The 24,745-nt window shown below is 43.6% G+C and overlaps 1 protein-coding gene across 2 annotated transcripts in view; it reads right to left on the reverse strand.

Annotated features, from left to right (window-relative positions):
- Positions 1-21,341, reverse strand: part of smpd3 (sphingomyelin phosphodiesterase 3) — a 64,723-nt gene extending 43,382 nt beyond the window's left edge. Inside the window, exon 1 of one of the 2 annotated variants that reach the window (XM_030054659.1) lies at positions 21,125-21,341. The gene's annotated coding sequence lies outside the window, so the exon portion shown is untranslated. Of the gene's footprint in view, positions 1-3,770; positions 3,798-21,124 lie in introns of those variants that run through there. The other variant, XM_030054660.1, reaches the window with a different exon arrangement.
- Between the last annotated feature and the right edge of the window lie 3,404 nt (positions 21,342-24,745).

The raw sequence follows: 24,745 nt of genomic DNA on the forward strand, positions 1-24,745 counted from the left end.
TGTGAAGCGAACAGAGCTGGGATTTGAAGAAATGCCCTTGGACGTCTTTAAAAAGCCGGTGAAACACAGAATTCACAGGCACAAACGCCTTGATCAGCAGAACGTCTTTTTGTATTGATATCACCATGTCTATCTGTTGCATTTTCTGCATTTTCCGTGTGAATGCAACACGTGTCCCCTGTGGGAGCCTGCGACCGAGCTTCCCGGTGCATCCTGGGTGAGAAAAAAGAGCCGTTTTTTTGATCAGAAAACAAGCCAGCGCGCCGCCTGAAGCGGGAGAAAATGGCACCACAGAGGCAGCAGCAGGAGAAAATACAGAGCCCACCAAAAAATACTGCATCAACAAAAACTAAAACAACCAATATGGTAAAAAAAAAAAAAAAAAAGGCTCAACAACAGAGGTCTGGAAGAAGGACAGAGAGGGGAAACAGTCCCGTCCTCTTAGGCAAATTTTAGTGGTAGAAATTTAGTTTAAATAATATCTTTAATTATACATCACTTTTCAAATCACAGTTAGAGAGTGCGTCACAATTAAGAGCAATAAAATTCAAAATGAAAATCAGTGGAGCCAAAGCCCAAAAAAAAACAAACAAACAAACAAAACAGTCAATCTCAAAATAAATCACAAAACACGTAGTTAAACAGGAGTGAACGAGGGGAAAACAGGTAAGAGGGTTAAAATAAAAGTGAACACACTTATAACATGCCCACTCACAGTTTAATGTTTTAATGCCTGTGGTCTGTTTCCACTACACTTCACCACATTTGCATGTTTAAATGATGAGGAAACATATGGTCCTGGTGCAGGTTCATAATGGGGTGAAAGTTCAACAAGATGAGCTGGGGCCTTGCAGAGCCTTAAAAGTCCTCTAACAGGCAACCTGGGAAGAAATGCTAGAATGGAGGAGATCTGGTCCCTTAGTCATGGTGAAAAACCTTGCTGTAGCATTAAAACTATAAAACTCAGTGTAGATTTGATTTTAGCGGTATTTTTCAAGTGAAAAAAAAAAAAAAAAAAACATAACAGGACAGGTGTTTTTATGCCTTGCTCATAACCAAGGCAGGGGTCAAACAGAACTCCAGAGCTCCTTGAGGCAGGTTTGATATGTTGATTTAAATCACTAAGATCAGATTTCATTGAACACAATCATGCTCAGTGCCCAAACCGAGGACCGTTTTGTCTGCATTTAATTGTAAAAAATTATAACACGTACAATCCTTAAAGCAAAACTGATCTTTGGCTGTGATGTGAGTCCACGTGGAGCTGAAACCTCCACATCAGCTGCTCTGAGCTCCTCTGGGCTGCTGATCCACAGCACTGGGTTTGTATCTCTCCATTCACCCCATAGAAAAACAGCTCCCAAAATAACTTAATAATATAATACTTTGAATAATTCTAGTGCATTAAAAAGACAAGACTACAACATGTAAGTTTCCTGCAGATGTTACCTGCCGGATCTACTTTCCAACTCAAAAAGGAAAATAACAAGGAAAGAGACGTTTAATGACCTCATGATTTTGACTCTCACTTTCTTGATTTTATGTATTTCTTGTTGAAACGGGATGTTTGGATTGAAAGATCATTCACCAGTGCAAAGCAACAGGATCTCAGTTTGAGAAAGACAATTTAATCTGAAGGGACATTGGGATAAGATTATACTTAAAGATGAATGGAGGTTTTATTAGTGGAAATTTTAATTTACACCCACTCGTGTGAAATGATGTCACTATTTAGGATGCCCTTTTTTACAGGAAGTGGAAGTCATGTGGAGTCAGTTCATGGGGACTTTCATTTCCTCAAAAATGAAGCACTGTGACCTTTTTACTGGCATAATCTGCTTTGTTGATGTGCTAAACATCACACCCAGGGAACTACACAACCCAACATTATAAGTTCAAATTTGCTCTAATGTCCATTCAGCAGCTACACAGGCAGGATCATGTGTTATTTCACTGGGCTTGGCTCAGATATACAGCTGTGTGTCATCCACATAGCGATGGAGGGAGACACCATGCGCTCTGTTCATGTTTATTTATTTATTTATTGGTTTATTTAATAGGGACAATGCATATTCATGAACATTTGTGTGAAAGATACACCCATGCAAATATGCCAGAATTAGTAAAAACAACTACTTTTCATCTGTAGTCCCTAGGCAGGTGACATAAAGACTAACATAGTGACAAAGACATCAAACAGCAAAACAGACAAACAAACAAACAAACAAACAAACAAACAAACAAAAGAAAGGAGACACAGGATGATGACAATGACATTATTCATCCACATCTAGCTGCATTAAATTTGGATGATGAGATGTGTGGTAGTTAATAGTGAGTACATCTCTGGTTTACCAGTAGCCACTGTTTTAAGTGAGTTTTAAAGGTGTTGTAAGTAGGACACTCTCTTACTGGGAGGGGCAAACTATTCCAGAGTTTACTTCCTATAATTGACAGTACGTTTTGTCCAAAAGTAGTACGTCTGAATGATATCACACAGTCCCCTTTTACAAAAGCCTGTGTGCTATTACCGCTTTCAAGTCTTTGAAAGAAGCCATGCAGCAGAGGAGGGACAAGATTATGTAACACTTTAAACACAGAACAAGCATACTTGAAATTTCTAAAATTCTCAAAGCTTTTTATAGCTTTCTTAAAGAGTGATTCAATGTTTGTAAGTGTAGTCATGCTAGTCAGTGACCAGTTTATAAAACAATACTCAATGTGTGAGAAAATCATAGTATGTAAGAACATCTTGGCTGCTTTGGTGTCAAGAAAGGGCCTAACTTGTTTAAAATTCTGCAAATTGAATTTAACCTTGTTTGCCACTTTTTTTTACATGATTTTTAAATGTTAGGGTTGAGTCATATATCACTCCAAGATACTTGAATTAATTAACAATATCAAGCTCCTGTCCGCTAAGGAATACATTAGAGTATGACACCTTCGTGTTTTGTTCCGTAAACACCATACAGACTGTTTTTTTGGTGTTTAGGTATATGACCCAGACGAAGCAAATACAAGGAGAAAATAACTGGTCCAAGTATTGAGCCTCAGCCCACCACAAATGATCAGTGAGGAGACCAACAGAGACGCAGTGTCAGATCAACCCTGCACTTCCAACCCAAATCCCCTGTTTCTGCACTGTGACATGAACAGAAACCAGACAGGAATCTCTCAAAAATGTCACGTTTTTACACCAAGTCCCGGAGTCACTCTGGGACAAGCCTCTCCGGGACTTCAGCAAGAGACAGTAAGGAAAGCTAATTGACTGATCACTCTGTATTTGTAGATAACAGAAGGATCAATACCAGAGACACAGCCAGAGGATAGAGAGCTGTCGATACTAGCGAGTAAACTGGATCCATGTTGTAGTTTGTATAATACCCAGGGGGCTGGAAGACTCAGGATAAAACCACTTAAAATATCTAGATGAGGGCATAAAACATCTGTAAAATAAGCATGACAGGAATTCCCTTCTAATGTCCTTCATTTTATCCTAAAAAAATTAAAAATCTTTCAGCGTAGGCAGAGGAATAAGTGGAGACGTCACAGGGAGCAGAGAAGAGAAAAGAGATGAGGAGTGTTAAATTAATGTCCAGGATTCTGTTTGTTATCAGAGATTCGCTTAAAATAATAATAATAATAATAATGATTCACCGCTGTACCTTTGATTTTTTTTTTGCCTGCACAGAAAATTTACAAAAAAAAAAAAAAGGGACAGAGTGGAAAATTTTGCAAAGCACAAAACCAATACCTCAGGCAAAACATACCTGAGTTTCAGTAAAATTACCAGCTTCCGAAAATGCTCAAAATGTGCAAAAGCCTCTCCGTCCCAGTAACAGGTTGATGGTCATGACGACACAACGCGAGCGGCACACAGCAGGAGCTGCTACCTGCCACGCTCACACTCACAGGATTATACTCATGACTCACAATTACCCAACAGGCCTTGGGAGTGTCGTCCATATGGGCTCAGAGCAGGCGGCCACCGAGCTCAAAGGAGAGCTGTGTGTGTGTGTGTGTGTGTGTGTGTGTGTGTGTGTGTGTGTGTGTGTGTGAGTGTGTGGGGCCGCGCATTCTTGCGTACACGTGCTCATGTGTGTGTGTCTCCTCTGCAGGCAGCGTGCACATTTGCATTAATGTGTGCAGCGTGTACGGAGCTGCTTTCATTTCTGTTCTCTTTAATCTGGACTAGTCAGCTTGTAGTGGATCAATACCGCATGGCTGAAGCGTCGCTCTGCGTATTACAGCCTCCACCCCACCCCCTACACTTTCTAGGGCACGGGGGATTTCACAGGATGTTGCTCTCAGTGGCACACTGGAGGTCCATCAGTGACGACCGGGGATGAAAAATATGTTGTTTCAGTGTGACTGAGATGATGCTGAAATCAATATTTTTACGTGTTTTAAAGGACCAAACCAGTGACTGTGCATGCGGCTCAGGGTTAGGACGTTTCTGATAAGCAGCAGCACTGTGGTGTTGTGATGAGTTGAATCACTTGAAATCAGGCAAAGTAAGATTAAAAAAAAAAACAAAAAAAAAAAAACAGTCCCTGGGGAAACATTTTTTTTTTTTTTTTAATTTGCTGTACCTTTACCAGCTGTTCTATCCATAACAGCCCAGCGTCACTCCCAGCTCGCCATGGCAGCCTGGCCACATTAATAATTTTAGAGATCTTACACCCAAAAGTACCCAACAAAATTCATACACAAGGTAGTGTTCATACCCCAGTGGTTGTTAATCAACTTAATTTAAAAATATTTGTAAAATTCTGTTAAGTGTATTATACTTTTTCATTTTCTGTTCAAAACTATTCCACAAATTAACTCCTGTACGTCTCTGTTTCTGTAAACACGATGATTCCTCTTTACACTGACTCAGCCCGGAAGACTTCATACATTAATTATGCAGATTTAAAGTCCACCACGTCTCACCGGCTAGCGTGTTGGTAGATTCATGACAATCAGCTGTTTACAGTTGATACAGCTCTCCTCTGGATCATCAGAACGGGATTAGTGACTGTTTTGTATGCATTTCCTCCAGCCTCCACGCAGTAGGTGATGTGTAAAACTACAAAAGAAAAGTGTGATGATGAAATGAATTTAGATTGAGGGCCGGGCATCTCCTCTTCTCTCTCTTCCTGTGTCAAACAGGTCATCTCTCTCCTCCTCTAGCCCCCCCGCTCTCTTTAAACTCCAACCCCTGACCCCACGACCCCCGACACACACACACACACACACACACACACACACACACGGCGACATGAAGACATTTTCACTTTCAGTGCATTAACTCGTCAATTCACAAGCAGGAGGGCGTTAGTTTTACATGAGGACGAGCACCAGTAGCAGCACGCTACGCCTCCCCCACCCCCAAAGTCACACACACACACACACACACACACACACACAGACTGCCCTGTTCTCTGGCCTGGCTGCAGACAGACCAGTAGACAGACCAGTATGGATCGGTCAGCATTGATTTGCTCCACATTTGCTGAGACTAACAACCGCCTGCTGATCTGATGTCAAAACACCGTCAGACAAGCTCAACCAAACCAAACCGCTCCCATTCATCAGCTGGTTCACTCTGACGTTCGACAGCCTCTTTTGCTGTTTCAGCAGCCGGATCAGCGCTGGGAGTCACATGTCCAGCAGGTTACCATGCCAACCAGGTTCACTGCTCCACCGGCCAACCAGACTCCTCATAGCTGAACGTGACGTGTTACAGGAAATGAACTGTTTGAAACCCAGATTTCAGCTTTTATTTCCCCATCTGAACAAAATGTCTTTTTCCCTTTTCATTCCACTGGCATCATCATGATTACTAATTTTGGTCATTTTTGGGCAATTCTATGGTCATTTTTCTTTAGCACTGTATTCCTTTAATACTTCCTTTATAATTTTCAGGTCACTTGCTCATCCTTTTTCCCATGTTAATGTGCTCAGGTCTCAGAGGGCTACCCTGCCAGTCACATTCACTACTTTATATTAAGATAAATACAACCGATGGCTGGTAGAACAGAGAAACTTGAGATCATCTCCCCTTGTATTTCAGCTTTTTAAGAATTACAAAATAAATAAATACATCATTTTTAAAAAAGAATTTGCTGCTGGTTGCCTCGGCTCTGAACTCAAATCAGATGTGCAGGCAGTAACTAAATGAAAGAGAGAGCAGGAGGAAGGGGAGGGCAGCTGGCCCGACAGTAAATGGAGTTTATGTGCATCAGCTGAAAGTTTTTTTTGTTTGTTTGTTTGTTTTTGCTCACCTGTCTTTCCAGTAAATGAACTGATGTATATAAAGAAGCCTAAACGGTTACAAGGACTGATCAGTTCCTCTTGCTTCCTTTTCTCCACCGTTTCACCAAGTGTCATTCAACGGACGGTGAAATGCAGCGTCTTTCTCAGGACGAGAGGTAAAATAGATCCACCACCCTTCCCTAAAGTGCCAGGGCAGTGAGAAACTGGAGGGAAGGTGCAGTATTTTCACAGCTTCTTAAAGCAGCACATAGGTCAGCGAGTGGGAGTGTAGCCTCTCCAAACGCTTCACAACTTCCTACTCACATTTGCGCATATAGACACGTGCACGCAGCAACACACAGATCCTATTTTTAACAAGAGAAGCGAAACCAAAGTTAGTTCCTCCCATGAAGCGCCAGAGGTGAGGATCATTGATCTCACATGGCACGCTGCAACACGGATAACAGCGTGAGCCCACACCGTGTCAACGTGAAATCAAAAGAGGAAAATGTGTTTCTATATCCAAAGACGCAAAGCTGGAGGAGCCTGCGCTATAATTACTCAGTATGGGATAGAGGAAAAAAAAACAGCGTTGCCATCAGTAAGACATCGAAATAAAAGATCTGATCCAATTATGCAGCAAACACAGCAACAAAATGGATTTTCTAGAAGCATATATTTTTTAAAAAATTCTCTTTTCCCAGCATACTTAGTTTTTTCCTGTCACTCAGTGATCACAGGGATACATCGTGACCTTTTCACAACTTATTTGATCTAAACCTTGGCTTTAATGTGGCTATTAATATTTGGATGTCCGACTTATCACTGAAATAGGCGGGTGCAAACTAATTACTTAAAGGGATAATTCACCCATAATGAAAAATGTGATATTATTTCACTCCCCTCCAGCTGTTCTGTAGGACAGTAGTGGTGCTGGACATTGGCTGGATGCTCTAAATGCTAACGGTTAGCCTCCTGCCATTGAGCTGGACTTCCCCCCGGCTAACATTCCATTAACTTAATCCAGTCAAAGAAGGTTAAACATCACTTTCCAAAACTTAAACATGCATACAACAACCGAGTGCACAGAGAACCCTGTATTTTGACATGATACATCCCATTTTTCAAAATGGGTGAACTATCCCTTTAACCCTGCATTTATGCTCTGACAAAGTCCCTGCATCTAATCTCATTTTGCACTGAACTGCTTTCTGTCAGCTACATTTATAGGAACAAAGTGGAACAAAGCGAGTGGCGAGTCCTTTGTCTCACCTGAGCCGCGTGTTGCTGTCATTAACAGGCCGGCTGTGATAACGCACAAATCTGAAGGAAAGGGAGGAGGAAAAGGTCAGAGAGAGGGAGAACAAAGCGGTGGATGTCGAGCGGTGACAGGAGCAAACGACCATTGGTCGGCTGTCACCGTCGCTGAGTGTGTTGGATGTTGCTATGGAAACGGCCCAAAGTTCAGGCCACAGCAAACACAGGTAAGTGTTTGGGAAACAGAGAGAGAGAGAGAGAGAGAGAGAGAGAGACTGAAGATGAGATGTTTTTTTATTTTACGCCGCCCTGTTGCTCTCCCAGAGCCGTGACAGAGGATGAACCCTGTCGCTGGTGAGGAGCCACATATCACTGATACTGCTGCAAATTTTACATGTTAAATATTTAAAATGCCCAGCAATACCAATTGATGAACACTGGATTATGGATTATTAACGAAATCCAGCCTGATGTATTAATGTAACAGGTTTATATTTCACCAATAATCCATTGCCCCATCTCTGCTCAGGTATATATTTGTTTTTATTTATGTCTCTTTTGGGGAGCTTTTATTTTGATAGCTGTATTTTCTGTTGTGTGACCTTTGACCTTTGAGCGATGCCGCTTCCTGTGGCAGGCCATGCTGAGGCGAGGGGAGACCACTCGGCTGCTCCTGGTAAAACCTGAGAAACCGCTGAGGCACAAACCCTGTTCTCTGCTGTCATAATGTTTGCCTCAAAGTGTTTATGTAAGCATTTTTGTGTTTAATATATCGATCTGCAGCTCGGTGATGGTTTCTTTAAAGCACCTTGCTCTTCTGTTTTTTTGTTTTGTTTTTGTAAAGGTGTGCATGTAGAAAGCCATTCATGTGAAGCTGCTGCACTATATATTTATTTATTTTTGTAATTCTATTTTTTTTATTTTTTTGAATTCATAACATTTTTCCATTTTTTTTCAATTTGTTTCATATTTTTCAAATACATTTTCTATAATTTATATCATCATGCTTTTGTTCTGTAAGAAGCTTTAATTTTACTTTATTTTGTTATTTTGTTATTGAAAATATTTTCTTTACTATTTTCTTTACTATAGCTAATTCCCTCTAATTCCTTTTTTGGACTCTTTCTTCTTTTTTCTTTTTTTTTTTTTTTAGATGAGCCTTTGTGCTTTCCGGCAAAACAATTCATCTTTATAGGTCAAAGTTATCAAGTTTTATAATAAAAGAAATGAAGGCAGTTTTGTTCAGAGAGTAAAACACAACGTGTCAAAATAAAAGCTGCCTCATGTGCCTCATGGGCTCCGTGTCGTAACTTTTACTCGTCCAGCAGAATTATTTTCAGCTCCTCCTGGGCAACACAAGCGGTGAGGTGATGCTGATCCTGATTCAGCCTCTGAAGACAGACGTGATGAAGCGGAGAGTAAACAGGAAGCTGACAATCACATTAACGTCCCGAGTGAGCAGCTGAGAGGCAGAGCAGGCCTTCCTTCCTTCAGCCGGGGGCGCTACTCCCCCTCCGGCTTCAGTGTCATCTCCAACCTCAGAGCCTCACTAATTACCGCACCGCCTCTCGCCCTGCACGCCCCTCACACACACACACACACACACACACACACACACACACACACATATTCTTTGAGGTCAGAGCGTGGCCTGTAGTGCATGTAGGTAGCCTAATGAGAGGCCATGGGAATAGCTGTGCATGGCTTCTGTACGCTGCTCAGATGTGCTTGGTGTGTGTTTTAAGTCTGTGGACTGAACATTAAACCCACCGCAGCCACCACATCTGACACACACATGGCAGCGGCCCCACCCAGCACACCTCCTCCTGACCCCACTCCACCAGCAAACCACTGAAGCACCAGGTTTTTGGTGCAGGAGATTATCCCGAGTGAAAATAGCTTCAACATAGTTTATGCTGCACATGGAGTCTGTCCCCACTCCACATGGCAGCTGAGTCCCAGTTCAAAGGTCACATCTCATTATTATTATTTACAGTGTCTTAGTCAATAGTGCTCCAAATGCACAAAATAATTTCAAAAATAATGGAAGAAAAATTTCAACAAATGCAAATCACCTGAGGAATAATGCAGCTCAGGCAGTCCCACCTGTGGCCTCTTCCTCAACAGGGGACCTCTCCGCACTGTACATTTTAAACTAATTAAACAAGGTATATGTTTTTCCGCCTCGCCAACACTCACACATCTCAGTTTCTGTGCCAAAACAAATACAAAAGAAAAATTCAACACAAGCAAACAAACAACCCAGTTGGAGTCATTCCCATGTTCCCAGGGTCCTATGTTCCAAAGATTTATATGGCACATAATAGGATCATGACAAAGGCTCCTATGTTCCCAAGTCCCTGTGTTCCCCAGCTCCACATGGCACATAATGGGAACCTTGGGGAGGACCTTGTGAACTTAGGACAATGGGAACATAGATACCTCTCCAACAATTCAGGAAAAATGAAGTTAATTCATCAGTGCATCCCTCATGAAACAATGAGAGAGAATCCAGAGAGAATCCAGAAATTCGCTGGGTGCATCTGTGTGACTATGCGGCGTATTAAGGTGTGTACGACTGTTTTATTCTGAAATGCGTTTCACATGATCTGCTCCTATCAGTAATGAAAATAAAAACTATATATCTATAAAGGATGATTTTCCGTCTGCAAGAATATGTGAGGTGACCTCCAGGGGGCGACGTGCAGCGCTAAAACTGGGCTGAGCACTCAAACGAACAGTGGTCAGTGGGACTTTTCTAGGAAATCAGCTGTCTGAATGATAATAACTTTTATGTACTGGTGAAAATGAGCACAAAGATCATTTCCATGTGGTTAAGAAGGTAAACACTTCTATATGCCCTGATGAACAACACACAGCCTCGATACTTACATAAGTCCTCTGAAATCTCCATAATTTTACATCCTTGGATTTCAGCCTACAGTTATGACTTCATTATAAACACTGAGCTGTGTGACAATGAGTAGTAATAATCCAGTTTCTGGTAAATATATAGAATGTAGTGATCATTTTATTGCATTTATATTCCGCTCTGTCTAGCGAGTGCTCAGCACTGCCCCCGATGGACAAAAGACTGTACTGCACTCTGTTTTGACAGCAGCCAGAAGTCGTGGTCCGGCTCTCTCTCGCTCTGATCCGGAGTCTGAGCGCAAACCAGCAGGACAGTGGATATAAAACGTGTTTGAAGAAACAATATGGCAGGTGTATGGACGTGTCTGTGTTGACGCCTGGTTTCTCTCCGTGCTCACAGCGTCTCTGCTCCGGCACACAGAGCGGCAGGTCAGCAGGTTGTATCCCGAGTCGCCCCCCCCCTCAGCCTGCACACTGAGCTCACTGACATTCATGTAGCCGATGTAAACAAAGCAGCAGCTTGTTGACAGCAGCAGAGGAAACCGTCTGCTGTCCTGAAGCGGCCGGCCCGGCTCAGAGCCCAGCCTCCCGCCGGCTCGCACAGCCAGCAGGCTTTGGTTCTCAGTTTGCCTCCCCAGCTCAAACCCAATATGGAATCTGGGGTGCTGTGTGGAGAATTTGCTTTATACTTGATATGAGAGTGTATGCAAAATCAGATCTGTATTCTTTATTTTGGGGGTTGAGGGGGCAGGGTTGGGGACAGTAAGTTTGTCCTGTAGCACGGAGCAGAAGAGCCAGTGATGTACCTGGGCCACAAGGTGATGCTCATGCCAGCGACCTCATCACTCAACAGGAGAGTCGATCAAGAGGACGATCAACAAGCAAAACAAAACTGATGCATTCCTTCAGCCACACACAGGACCCATGAACTCCACAGTCCACACACACACACACACACACACAGCCTCCACACACACCCGCACCTCCGGTCATGTCTGTTCAAACCGCTGGCTGGAAGTTTCACTCCTCCAAAACCAAATCCTCCTCTCTGTTGTCCTCTCAGCTGAGGTGTAGAGAGAGCCGCTGGTGGAAACATAATCTGCCCATGTTCACACAGTCTGTTCACACTGACCTGCCAACAGCAGCAGGGACTCAACTAACCCCTGCCTCCCAGCCCCACACACACACACACACACACACATCCATAGCAGTTTGCTCTCTGTGCCAAAATCACCACACAGCTGTCTGCCCCAAACTTAGCTTTACTGTGCCTCACATATTTCAGCAAAATTAATATAATCCAGCATAAGTCCCTTCCAGTCCGTCATCAGCAAGAGGAAACAGAGCCCTTCCAAATCCCTCCCAAAAACCCAGTTTGAATGTGTTAATGCTGTAATCTTGAGCAGGTGAGTTGACCTGTGTGAACAGGTCTCCTTCCACTGCTCGTGGTAAAAAAAGAGAAATCAGTATCTGCGGAGAGAAACCCGGAGGCTGCAGCGATCACACTCAGTCAGACTAACTGTGGATTTACAGGGTTTTGCACCCAAAGGAGCTGCACACATGTTCCAGGAAAACTGTGGCAGAACCGTGTTTGGAAGTTGTCCAAGGAGTCGGCCTCGGCGGAGAGTCTCGGCGTCGTCTCCCTTCAAGATGAATCAAAGATGAGGCCTGTCGTGTTTCCAGCTTCCACTCATTTGTCTTCGCTAATCTGTTTAAAGATCAGCAGCGCCGACTGAGCATCCCATCATATAACTCAACTTTAATATGTTAGACGTGCTTAAAGTTCCACACACACAGACAGGCTGCACACACACACACACACACACACACACACATGCAGACCCCGCCTCCTGCTCAGGGTGTGTTATGAACGCTGCATCATCTGGAATAATCCAAGTGAGGGCGGAGCGAAGAGCAGCGGCGGCTCTGTGATCAGCACCTCAGCTGTCTGCTCGCCGCTGACCCCGGGTCTGTTTGTCTGGATGTGCATGCTGCTGCTGTGTGTGTGTGTGTGTGTCTGTGTGTGTATCTGTGTAAACGTGTGCAACAAAGAGCAATGCATGAGATGATTTATTTAATCTCCTTTATGTGACACAGAACACAAGTGGGGTTAATGGGCACGTAAGTCGACCTTTGACCTGGGAGGGGCTGCCTACTTGTTGAGTCTTTTAACTCTTTGATGTTAAACCAAAGAATCAAGTATAAAAATGATTTCTATGCTTTTTTACGTAGTCCTGATTATAAGTAATAGGTTTTTGAGCCAGAGGCGGAGCATAATGGTGGACAATTGAAATACTTTTCTCTCTGGAAAACGCTAAAAAGAGTCGGTATAGAGGAGAGAAATCAGTGCGAATTTCCTGCGGGATGAATAAAGTATCTATCTATCTATCTATCAGTTGTCTTGCTCAAAAAAATGTCTAATAATTTTCTAATAATTGAATTTAAACTCACAATTGTATTAATTGAAAATCTAGTTTTCTTGTAATTATTTATGTTTTGTATGCAGATTTATCTTTTTGCCCCTTTTTGTTGTGATTTTTTTTTCTAATTTTCTGATCATTGTTTTATATTTGTTTCCTAATTTGTCTGCTTCGTTGTTTTTTTCTGATCTTTTCTTTTTTCTAATTTTCTTGTATTTGATGTACTAACTGAGTGCTAATTTTCTGATCATTGTCATGTAATTTTAGATTAATGATTAAACCTTCTCAAGACATACACTCTCTCTCTCTCTCTTTCACACACACACACACACATACACACACACAGGGCTGTTGGCCCAGTGGATCACTTGAACCAAACGTGCAGGGAAACTGTTTTTTGTTGGATTTCACTCGGGGCTCCTGCTGGTTTACCTGGATCACTTTGTCGCTGAGCTTCAGATTGAAAATGTGTTGAAGCTGCAGAGTCTGAGCTTCGTGGCGCCTTGGATGAATTTTCCGGTGCTTTCGGAGGCTGAGTTTGGGGCTCCTGCACAGTGAGGAGAAAAGGCCCTGACGGTGCAGAGGGAGTCGACTCAAGGCTCTGCTTTAACGGTGCGACAGCCGACTGAAACCTGTGACCTGACAGAAATTCACCTGCACATCCGCCGGCTGGCTGGGAGCTGCTGATTGGTCCTCACTCCCCTCTGCAGTGGAAAACGACGAGGCTGAAATTCAGTCCAACTCTGTGGATGAGTGAATCGTGTAGCTCAGGTATCAGGTCAGAAACTCAAATCGCACGGCGCATCTTCAGCTGTAGCTTCAGCTTCATGGCTTATCACTTCCTTCCATATGAAAACAAAACAAACAAACAAACAAAAAAACGCAAATGAAGAATATCAGGGAATCATTCTGAAATGAAATCGACAGCCGTGTGGTGGAGTCAGTTAGCTTCAGTTTGGCTGCATGCATCAAGAAATCACTGAAAATGAAAATGTGATTACCAACCGCTCAGTGGGAATAAAAGCAGAAAAAAAAAAAAAAACAGGACCACAAGTTCCATGAATGTAAACAGCACCAAAAAAAATCTGTGAGGATCATCTCTGAGCCTGTAACGAACTGGGAACACGTGACAAACTGGGAGCGCTGGCTTCCCGCCGGCTGTGATTTTCATGCCGTTACATTTTTAGAGCGTTTGGCTGCAGCTCCCGCCCACCTGCACGTCTGCTGACCCTCGCCGTGTTTGTTTTCTGCAGCAGCAGGAGGGATGAGAGGGCGCCGAGGCAGCGGAGCCCCGGGAGGGACGGGTCAGGTGGAGCGGCGTCGCAGCGCTGATTTCCATACGGTCACACGTTCCTCCATGTTGGCTGAGGCTTTACACATCCCGAAGGGGGCCTTGCATTCTTTTTTGTGATTTTTCTCACATCGACCACGATTCCTGGTATTTTGCAAATGAATATAATTTAGTTAAAAGTGTATACGGATGGAATTTGACGGCTAAAACCAGAAACGCGTTGGAACTCAGCAACATGCACTTTTGTAAATTCAGCAGTTGTTCTGAATGAAAGGCCAAATGTCACTGAAACTGCCTGCTCATATTATGTACATGTAATGATATTATGGCTACATTTGTAATTTGCAGTCATATATTTTTGGAGTCGATACATTAACACTGATTGGCAGCTCGTCATGTCAGCTGGTTTGTGAAATATTTCAGAAAATCAAACCTCCAGTGCGTTTGGTAACTTCAGGGATCACAGGTCCTGGACCCTGACCTGCAAACAAAACCAGCTCCTCTGATTCAAACTGAGCAAAATCTGCTGGATGGAACATTTCCAGGTCAAATGCTGCAAAGTGGCCTGACTGGAGGGGTTTCTGGGATTCCTTAATGAGGAGAGCCAATCAGTTACGATCATTTAACCCCCGCTAGTCTGGAGAGGAATGGATTTTTAAAAATGCAATCCCTCTAAATGTAACCACTCTATAAAAAAAAGTCTGCATGAATCATCTTTGATCATGTGTTTATACCAACAGAGGGAAAACTGAATTCCTGTGATATGTTTGCTTTACTACTCACTTATTTAAAGGTGCGCCACACAAAGTTGAGTGTACATGAGAAAAAGTGCAGAATAAACACAGATGATGTTTCCTCCATGAACATATGCTTCTATATAGTGTAGAAACATAATGAGGAAAAACAGCTGCTACTTGTGGCATATAAACAAACAACAACAAGGCAGATTATGCCAGTATATAAAAAAAAAAAACAAAAAAAACCCAACAAGTTCCTGTACCCTTTTTATTGTGCAAGTGCACTTTATGCTAAACTAACAGGAAGTGCCACCCATAGGAACTGAACCAGGGGACGTCCAGAGGTGGAAATGGTGTCCAGCATCTGGTCTCAGTCTGGGGAAGACGGGAAAAGGAGATTTTGCCCCCCAAAAATTGCAGTATTCCTTTAAAATATGCTTTGAATGGTGTATCTAGTCTAATTTGGGATGAGCTGGGATGAGCCGAGCTTGAATCTCGCAGGTGATTTCCACCAGTTCTCTCACGGCATTTAACTGAGACAAAGCAGTGAGTGAGTTTGATTTGGTGAAATCTTCTTAAATACTGTATCTTGTCAGGCTCTCTCTGTCTCCGAGCGCTGGATCGCTCTTCTCTGGACGGTGCACATAGAAAAAGGGATAAATACAGTTTAGCTGACATCCACCCATGCTGCCATGCTGGCACATAAAGCTGCCAGCATGAATGCAGGGAACATGGTAGACAGATGGAGAGGACAGAGAAGATGGGAGGATGGCAGACATACAGAGAGATGAGAGAAGAGAGAGAGAGAGAGAGAGACATAGATGAATAGATAAAAGAGAGAGAGAGAGAGGTATAGATACAAAGTGAAGGACACACACACCCTCCAGCACGAAAGCAAGATGAAAAGATGAAGCCCATCCAGTCAGATCAGTAAATGAAAGAGGGAAGAGGAGAGGAAGGGCGGAGGAGAGGCTGCTAAGTGACTGTTGTAGCTCGGCCTGCTCTCTAATAAGCTCTACAAGGTCTAATTAGGTTACAGTACGTACAGGCTGTAATCATAAAGGCTATCTATATGCCTGCTCATTACACACAGCCTACACACACTCGCTCAGGGTGGGCGCGCCACAAAAAATACCCAGTGTCACATCATGTTGCTACACCTCAAAATGTGCTCCTCTTAAAACAAACGCACGAAACAAAGCAGAATAAGGCGGCTCGGTCCAAACTCCATTCCTGATTCCTGAATTTTGAAAATGATGAGTGGCTCCACATTTGAGGCAAATACAATTACCACCTGTCGTAAACAACAACAGCAACAAAACTACACTCCTAACAAACAGCAACTCTAACAAATGAGTTGAGTACAGTAACCAGAAACCTAAAAAACATGTAAACCCTAATATTTTATTTGTTTGTAAGATTGTGGTCTTATGTCATGGTTTTAGAGCCACAGAATCGCTTAAACTGTCCAAACTGTCGCCGCCCTGCTGGAAGCAGACCATACAAAACGCCTGTTCGTCCATAAACACTTTCGGTATTTTATCACGTCAAATGCCGTGGTAAATTTGGAAAACTCTTACTCAGTGGATGCCAGGGTTTTTACCTACACTGTGTGTGAGACCTACAGTCCTGAGTTCAAGATGTTTAATGGGTTAGATGTTGTTTTTGGGTTAACTGTCACTTTAAATCGCTTGGCGTTATAAAGAAGTCGGTGAAGTCACAGACTGTATGGAAGAAAGAGACTGATCAATAGTGTTTAGCTGCTGCTCTCTTTGCACAGGAAAGAGACAGAGAGAGAGAGATGGAGGATGTGCTTTACTCTTCTCCAAATGAGAGCACTTTGTGGAGGAAAGAGGAGGAGAAGCGGAGAGGCACGTGTGCACAGAGAGACCCCGTGTTTGTCGTCTCGCTGTGGACAACAAACTGTAATCTCACAGCGCTCTCATCTATCAGACACTTTTTTTTTTTTTTTTTTTTTTTTGGAGCCTCCCCTAATCTAGAGCAAAGGATCGGGAAATTTGGAGTAACATAACAAGAGGAACGGTTTAATTAAATTATTAATTCACGACAAATGACCTCAATTAGATAATGTAGAGGAATGACCACTGTGATCTGAGGTTTTAGCTCTCATCGCTGTTATCTCTGTGCAGCGCAGACAGTTGTACAATTCAATCCTAAATTAACAGCGGTAGAAATATTCCCATATGGCTCCGTGGGACAGAGTCTTATCACAAGGGAATCCACAGCTTAAAGCAGCAGTGTGGGTTCTTGTGGTATTTACTCCATACGAGTGTGTTAGATCCTCCAGGTCTGACCTGGGAGCTCCTCACCGGGAGTGTGCTGCTCCAAAGTGCACGAGCTGAGAGAAGATCCAGCCTGGAAAACAGCACAAAGTCTGAGCAGTGACACAAAGCAGAAAAAAATGTTTTGAAGGGTGAACACCACATTTTTGTTTTAGTTTCACTTTCCCTGTTATTTAGAGTTCCCTGATCTCCAGAATAGTGGAAGTATGTTCTCCTGTAGCACTGCCACTGTGTCACCAGCCAGTGGTGCTCCGGGGTGACACAAAGGCAGTTCCACCTTTCTGAACGCCAGGAGGCTGAGAGTGAAATCAAAACAAACATGTTGCTGTGCATCCTTCAGAGCACTTTCTCAAGCTTTGTGAACAACATGATTTTGAGCGGCGACCAAAAGCTGAAAAAAAAATATTTTGAAGAATGCACAATGACAAACGTTTGTCTGAGAATCATCATCAACACACTTTCCCAGCCCTCTTGCTTGCTCGGCGGTGGAACTACTTTGTTGCTGGATCGCCACGCTTCACCTGCCAGGTGTGTAAACGAAAATACAGGGGAGCACAGGGGGCCCTTGCTCATGATATGTGGGATCGGCTCATAACCAGATTCAAACTACAGGATGATGTTCAGCGAGTGAGCAAAATGAAGACCCGACTCCACAGAGCCGACTCAGCTGGCGAGGCCGCGGCGCCATCGAAGTAAAGAGCTCCTTATCCCCACACACACAGGGCCGTGCTGGAGTGAAGAACAGGCGCACCCAAACGCCCAGTTAAGTTTCGTTTTCAGCAGGAAGATGCAATAGTTGAGTTGGTGAGTAAAGCACGTTCTGCAAATGAAAGTGTGCAAGATGTCACACGATTCACAGAACGGACGATCTATGAATGATTTCCAAGCATGTGTGTGAGTGGGAGGCAAACACATTACAGCTGATGGCACAGAATTAATATAGCATTTCTGTTCTCGCCCTTATTACGCTGAGGCTCAAGTTACAGTGTTTGGTTTGGTGACTGAGTGACTCAGTGCTCAGGAGGAGGAGGGGCCCGTGCAGGACCACTGAACACAATATTGACTGAATCAGAGAACAAATCATTTCGGTGAACAAACTGAATCTTCCAAATGAACGATAATTTCCACCAAGACCGTCATTTTAACATGGGTTTATCTGAACATCCATAACATGAAACTGCACATTTGAAGGCTTTATTTCAGCAAACCGGGAATCAAAATTGTGGCCTTCCTCCCCTGAGTGTCATCGTTCCACCGGCAGAGGAGCCCACGTTGACCCCACAGGTCCAGTCTGAGTGAAAGCATTAGTGGCTTTGATGGAGTTACGATCAGATAATGATCCCAGTTACACTGTGATACCCACTACAGCTGATCAGAGTATTACTGATGACTTTCCACCTGCACACAGGTAGAGAAACCAGATCCTGCACTATCAGGTGTCATTGGGCTCCAGGGCCAACAGGATCCCCACCCAGCCAGCCAGCATCCCCCACGCACCCACGCGCCTGCCCAGCCTCCCCTCAAACACCTGCCTTTACTCTCTCTCTCTTTTTTTTTTTTTAACACCAAAAAGGCCAGAAAAGGTCAACGCACCATCAGCTGACTGAGGTAAATATAATTGTCACTGCTATTTCCTGGTGTGATTTTGAACATCTAACAGCATCGGTTTGCACAGAAAGTGGGTCTGGGAAATGTCACAGAGGGACATTTTGAAAGCTTCTTTACAGCTGTAAAATGTAAAGTAGCTGTCATCTGATGGTGTTTTGGCATTTGTAGCATAGACACGTATTCCGAGTTACATGCCCATCGAGCCAAATTATCTCAGTAAAATAACCTACAAATCAGGCAAGATTCATTTCTGTAGCACCTGTTGTGCAAAACTGCAACACAGGGAGCCTCCCAATGAGGCAATCCAAATAACACCTGAGAAAATAAAACACTTTTGTGTGACATGTAAGACGTAAGTTTCACCCACAAAAAAGTCTAAGAGGTGACTTGAATATCAGGATGTGAGAGCAAGGCTGAGATGGTTCTGTCTCAAAGGACCAGGCCAGTGTGTTGGAATATTTGACCTGTTTACTACGATTACCCCCCATTTTACATCACAACTAACCATTTAGCAAATCTTGCAGGGGCAAAGATTTCACAAAATATAAACAAAATCCCTCTGTTTATTGGTTGAAACAGCCGCCTTATAATGTTCCGCCTCTGTGGCTAACAAAGTCGTAAACATTAATAAATCACAGAACTGATAATTGGCTGTGGAAACATTTGCTTTGAATGTTTCCGCGGGGACTATTTTCTGGCAGAGACCGAGTCCGCCCAGTTTCAAAACGTGTGAAGAAAGTCTGAAGTCTCTGAGAGTTCATTTTCATATCGTAGTGGAATGAATGGAAACCAGCAGCTGGAGGAAAGGCAGGAGAAATGATCTGGCAGCTCGACAATAAGACTGCTTGCTGTGGGAAAACATGCACAATAACAGGTACGGTCTCTTAATAAAAGTAGATTTAAAGAGGCAGACAGCTTGTGAGGCCCTATAGTCCTCCGTCAGGCCAATATAAAGACACTGGAAAAACTCCTTGTTTTGCACACAGTCAGATGCAAATATGGTGAGGCCACAGGATTAATGTGGAGATGGAGATGGAGAAGTCTGAATGTGAATGAAATGTACAGCAAATACAGTGTAACTATGTCAGCTGTCTCACATTTGCCCATGTGGGTCTATCCAAATCCAAAATTCACACTTAAGGAGAACCATTCTCTCACAATTTTAACTAACTAAAGTCATTTTGGTGGTGTCCTGCTTCCATAAATGTGATGAATTCCTGGTGGAAAACAGAAGCTGGGCCTCTGGCAGGTAAAGTGGCAAGAGACGATGTATGGAAGAGTTCAGAAGTTGAAAAATGCTTTTGTCACCAATGAAAGGCACGAGAAGAGCAGCCATCTGGAAACAACAGCGGTGTCTCAGGAAAGGGAAACATGGTTTTCACCAGTGCACCGTGCTACCACTCTGTCACTTTGGGTAATGTCAAGGTTTGTATTATGGCAGTGGAGAGGAGGAGGAGGAGGAGGAGGAGAGCAGAGAGCAGAGCAAAGCCACGCCTAACGCTCTGGGATATGGAAGAAACAAAAAACACAGCCTCTCTCCACAGATTTCACCGCCTCTGATGCACTTCCTCCACTAAAGTACATGCATGTTGCTGTATCAGCTATGTAGGCATTGCAGACACACACACACACACACACACACACACATACATAAGGGAGGGGGGGCTGCCTGTGTGACTGGCCAGCTGGCTAGCAAGTGCACAGTCCCAGTATGTCTGCTGTCCTCCCCCAGTGCGCCATGTGGACTCTGGGTCACCAAACTGGCCAAACCACATCTACCAGTCTAGAATGACCAGAGGAAAAAAACTATTGATAGTGTTTGTTGCATTTGTGCTGTGTAAATGGTGTGATTTGGACGCGCGCGCACGCACAACAAAAACACGCGCGCGCGCACACACACACACACACACACACACACACACACACACACACACACACACACACACACACAGAAAGACATAATTGCTATTAGGTAGGCTGTTATCAGTCTTTGCTTTTCTCGGTTGTAATGAGTTGCCTTTCTGCTCTGCTGTTCCTCGGACAGCCGCACCAACAAAGCAGAGAGAGAGAGAGAGAGGGAGGGAGAGAGAGAGAGGGAAAGAGCGCATGTATGACCACTGGGATCTTTTCTTACTCATGCAAATATGAGTCAAATGTTGGAGCCCAGCAGGCGCAGGCAGCGGCGAGGGCAAAGATTTAGGCGCGGCTTTAAGACAATCACTCGCCTCAGCGGAGACTCGGGCGGGTAATTCCGGGCTACCAGCACGGATCTGGAACTGTAATGCAACCGAGCCGAGAGCCACATCAGCCTCTCTGCCGGGCTGTTACCACAGAGCCCATCCTCAGTCCGCTCCGCCAGGCTGGATAGAGAGACATGAAAGCAAAGAGGCGACTTACTTGCTGGAGATCTCTTCCAGATGAGGCTGTGCTCAGGTGTAAACAGTGCGGATCGCTGTTCTCCTCCGTGTCCTCAGGAGCTGAGCGGTAAAACACGGTGTCTGGCCAGCGGAGTCTCTGAGATCCAGTGTGCGGGGAGCCGCTGCCGGCTGCGGGGCGGCGGAGCGGAGAGGAGCCCGGAGAGAGGAGCGACGAGCGGAGTTGTCTCTTCAGCACCACACCAGTTTGAACAGCTCCCACTGACGTCACTCCCTAGCTACGACGCCACGCCCACTTCCTTAACGACCGCCTGGGCTTTGGGGACACGGACAGACAGACAGGCAGACAGACAGAAGAAAAAACATATTTATTTGGACCACTTAAAAAAAAAAACTCTTATCACTAGCTTGAAAAATCATGCTATCATTTCATTTATCTCTCATTGGGAGCAGAAATTCATTACACACCCACTGATCATGAAATTAATCTGCAACATAAATAAATAAATAAATAAATAGTGCTTGTGATAAAATAAGAAGTGAAGCCGCAGTGCTTATGACTGACTTTGCAATGTTTTATGAAAAGCAACATAATCACTGACTATCACCTCAAGCACTTTCATCTTTAAATGATTTCCTCTCATCTGTCAGCACTGAGCTTTACTGAGGGGGAAAAACACATGTTGGATTTTTAGTTTACTTTTATTATTAACTGACAGGTAATCCCAGAGCATTATAGGACCTGTGTTTTTAGTGCTGTGAACAGATCTGGCAGTAGACGGAGAAAGCCACTGACTGCTGTGACAGAAAATAAGAGTGCAGTACGGTCTTTTGGCCATCAGGGGCAGTGCTGAGCAGCTGCTAGAGTAGGATATATGGTCAATGGGGCTAAATGCTATTAAATGATCACGACATTTGAGTCCAAATATTTACCAGTGACTGGACTGTCACTGTCATTGTTGCACAGCCCAACATTTATAATGAAGACAGAATTACAAACTGATGCTGACAGATGTCCTCTTGCATTAAGGCTGTGAAATGGTGACTGGTTGCATGACCAGAGGAAAGAAAACATCTTTTCCCACACTGGTTCCCAATTTCATTCATCTGAGCACAGAGAAATCTGCAACCAGCGTCGACTCATTTTCACCGATGCAATGCAAAGTCACATTCAGGACCAGTGTTCCCACTAAAATGACAGTTTGGTGACCAGTGTCTAATAAGTTAGAACCAGGACCAAATTATAATAATTAGAATAACCATGCCAGCTGTTGCTCTGTTTTGTCCCTTGAAATGTAGTTGGTTTATGAAAGCAAGTTCACAGGTTTTAGTGGAAAATGACATCAGATGCAGGGACTTTAGCTTAGCAGAGGGTTCAGTGAATCGACCCTCCAGCTGGAATTTGGCTGTTTTGAAGAAAGGATGTATAGAGTGGAACAAGCAACTACAAAATGTGATGTATTAAATCTTAATAGAGATATTTAAACAGCTGCCTTTGTCCCTCAGTGAAGGAGTGCACGAAGAGTTTCCTGTGAGAAAATACTGTTTTGTAGGCTATAGGGGGCCAGTTAATTTAAATAGCTGGTCAGTCATCAGCTACTGCCGCTTAAAGTTAGACTGCCTGCAGATCTCCATCAGGTGTATCTCCTCTTTCTTGGACTGCAGGCTAACTGGCTCTGAGCTACCCTATTTGCTGCCCACAACCCAGGAGAGACTCAGCAGCTAACTGTACTGTCAAATGCTTTTCAAATTAGAAATTAAATTACTTTGTGATTCAAATATAATGCAATATAGCACCTCTAAATATAGTATAGTGGCTCTTTGCCTGAAGTCTTGTGCCCTTTGAGAGAAACCAGTTTCAAAAAGAACACTAATTAAAATAGCAAAATTAAAAAAAAGACTACTAAGGTCTCAGTGGTAAATTTACCCAGGTCCTATTTTTTTTTTCACCCATGGTCGGAGCAGACACAGCCACCGTGGGATGAAAACAAGCGAGTGAGACAGTGAAGCAGGTAAGACAGTCAGTAGTATGAACAGAGCTGTGTGGTGGAGTGAGGTGGGCAGTGAACTGCACTGAGCGACTGCTGGAGAGAGAGACGGTCAAGTGAGGTAGAAAAATGGAGAGAGAGTGGAAGAACCCAAAACAAATATTTTGCAAAGGTGGTTACTCACAGCAACCACACAAGGTTCTTCATGCTGCAGGGAGAAGTGGGCACAAAAAAATTTAGACTGATAGACCCAGTAGCTTCTGAGATCAGCTGTGGACAAACAGGCGTGCGCATGCACACACACACACACACACACACACACACACACACACATACACAGTGTGTGAGAGAGAAAAATAGCAGTACATTCAAGGGGAAAGAGAGTCTGCCACTAATTCTCACATTGGTTTGTTACTCTGCTAAACAAGAGTGACATTCACAATGGGGGAAAATGGGATTGCAGATCTGTCTGTTCAGTAGATCTGCTCCTATTACTGAACTGCTTGTTTCTCTTATTGTCACATTGCCACTGTTGCTAACTGAGTGCATTTGTATTTTCTTGCTTTTGCTTTGGAAATGAAAAATCAGAGAAATGAGAGAAAATCCAAAAACATGTTCTCTCTCTGCCTTTTCTCCCCTCTTCAGTGCCAGTTTGGATTGATGCATAATCCGCCAACACACTGTCAAGCTTCATCCCAAACTGAGAGGCATGCAGTCACAGTGACTGTCCATCAGTCCTCTCCAGCAGGGCAAGTGAAGACTGATGGACAGTGAGGACGAGTGAACATGTCCAGCAGCTCATCCTACAGGTTCTCATTTGCCTTTAAGTGCTCCTCACAGACTCCTGCTTATCAGTTCACAAGGTGAACATACAACCTGTACATGTCATCAGCAACATCACACAACGTATAGAAACTGTACGTCGTGTTCTTAAAACAACCTCTGGAGATACACTGCAAGTTATCCAAAATTACAAGGTGAGATGGCACTTAGAGAGTATAGTAGAGTATAGTGTATAGAATGTATAGAGTATAGAGTATATTATAGCCACAGTGGTAGTTGCCCTGTTTCAGGAGGGTTAGGAGAGTTTGTTTAAGGTCAGGCATTATATTGGGCTCTAATCAGTTCATTGCACAGGTTGGGTCATCTTTTGTATACAAATAAAGGTGGATCGGTAAAGAGTTTGGCGAGGACAGGATCTTTGGCCCAGCTGTTCCAGCGTTTCAAGACAATGTTCTTAACAATGTGAAGCCAGGGAATGTAAGTGCTATAATGTGCTACATGTGTAAGTTTTGGAACAATTTCTTTTTAAGATTCTCTTTAAATTACATAAAGCTGGTGTGGCTTTGGGCTGTTCCAGAAAGATGGCCAACACTTAGGAAACGTGGCGATATCTTGTTTCGTGGTTCCAAAATGATATTTCTACATGGCACTGCGAGAGAGGTTCAAAGATGGCTGTCACGGTCTTGTGACTAAAGATAGTCTCAGACAAAATGCTGATTGTGTCATAAATATAGTAGAACCATCTCACAGTGTAACTGCTGCGACAACCTACATCCACTGAGCAACCAGCAGGAACACGGCACTGGTGCTAAACTAAATGATGGAGGTGAGGACCAAAACAAAATGTTTGGCTGGGTCCACATTCTCCTCCT

The sequence above is a fragment of the Myripristis murdjan genome, chromosome 6 (assembly GCF_902150065.1).
Source record: "Myripristis murdjan chromosome 6, fMyrMur1.1, whole genome shotgun sequence".
Classification (NCBI taxonomy): Eukaryota; Metazoa; Chordata; class Actinopteri; order Holocentriformes; family Holocentridae; genus Myripristis; species Myripristis murdjan.